Source organism: Asparagus officinalis, chromosome 6 (assembly GCF_001876935.1).
Source record: "Asparagus officinalis chromosome 6, Aspof.V1, whole genome shotgun sequence".
In the NCBI taxonomy this organism is placed as follows: domain Eukaryota; kingdom Viridiplantae; phylum Streptophyta; class Magnoliopsida; order Asparagales; family Asparagaceae; genus Asparagus; species Asparagus officinalis.
Window position 1 is genome coordinate 16640742 of NC_033799.1, and position 1593 is coordinate 16642334.

Consider the following 1593-nt stretch of genomic DNA (forward strand, 5'->3'; position numbering starts at 1 on the left):
TTTGATGGTACTAGTAAAATTCCACGTTGTTCAGTAAAATTCAATGTCATTTCGTGAATTTTAACTCCAAATATTGTTCTAGGCTATTATTAGTCTTCTGGTTTGCAGGATTGGAACATCACCAGTTCAGGAGAGCTGTTGATAGTTGTTAGGATTAATTGCAGTTATGGCCTCTGTACTATAAGGGGTTCTCTGTATTATGAGGGTGTAATTATTTACTAATTACTTAATAGCATTCAGGCTCTTGATTCTGAAATAAAGTTCTCTCTCAACGGGGATGTACGTTAACCACCTTTACGCAATCTGTCCGTGACACACTGTGTAAGCGGATCTCTCTGTAATACATTGACATCACATAGACATCACGTGACACCCACGAGACAAGTAGAGATGCTAAAGAAAATTCCATTAGGACATCAAATGGCCCAAGTGTTAAATAAAATTCAAGAATAATAAGCGTCTAAATGCCTATATTACAGAGGCTGTGTATCCACGATTAACCCTGTATTTTAATACCTATTAAGAGACCAATTTAATGGGTTTATTAGAAAGAAGCAGATCAAGAATCTTAACAGATGCAGTCTTTGATCAACTGTGTTTCTGGTTGAATCTCATTTGAATTGAAATCATAGTTTTTAAGTATCGTAGCGAATCTCACAAGTGCTAACTCTAAAAATATCGTTTTCGTTGCTATTTATGACCTTGTGTAAAAACAGGTATTTGTCACGGACAGATATCATACTTTTTTATTAGCTGTCCACTTGGCGAAGTCTCCAAGCGCTTGTGAATTTTCAACTGCATCATCTTTCATTTTGAATAGTACAATTCCGTTTTTCCTTATTATGTGGAAAAAACAGGACACCCCTCTTCTAATATGGCTGCTACCGATTTGGGTGTCTAAGGCTCCGTTTGCATGGATTCGGATCCTCTCCACTGTAAAAAAAATAATGGAGGGACCACTACATAATCACAGCCATTGATTATCTAGTTGATGGTTATGATTTTTTCTTTTAGTACAAATTAGGAATGAGTACAATATACGGGGGGTATGGTAAGTGTTAGATTTAGATTGTATCATAACCGCCTATTAAATAATCAACGCTTGAGATTAAAAGTAGTGGTCTCTCCACTACTTTTTTGTAGTGGAGAGGATCCATATCCCCGTTTGGATACCATGACGTTTATCAAAAATAAAACATCATGTGTTTGGAAATCATGATTTTTTTGAGCTAAATCATCTTTAAACCATAACACAACACTTATTTCAAAACACATTGTAGGTGTTTTAAATTTGAAGTTTTGGTTTTAAGGTATTAGAGGCAATTAATACATAGTTATTATTGACATGCTTATTATATTATATTACATTATACTATACTATATTATAGTTAATCTAATATACTAAAAGTATTTATTAAATAATATAAAAATATAATAATTAAGATATTTTATATAATAATATAATAAAATATTAAATACTAGTATTTAATATGTTGATAATGTAATAATAAATAATAATAAATACAAAAAACTAATAAAAAAAAATTATAATAAATAATACAATACTAATGATATAATAATATAATATAAAAT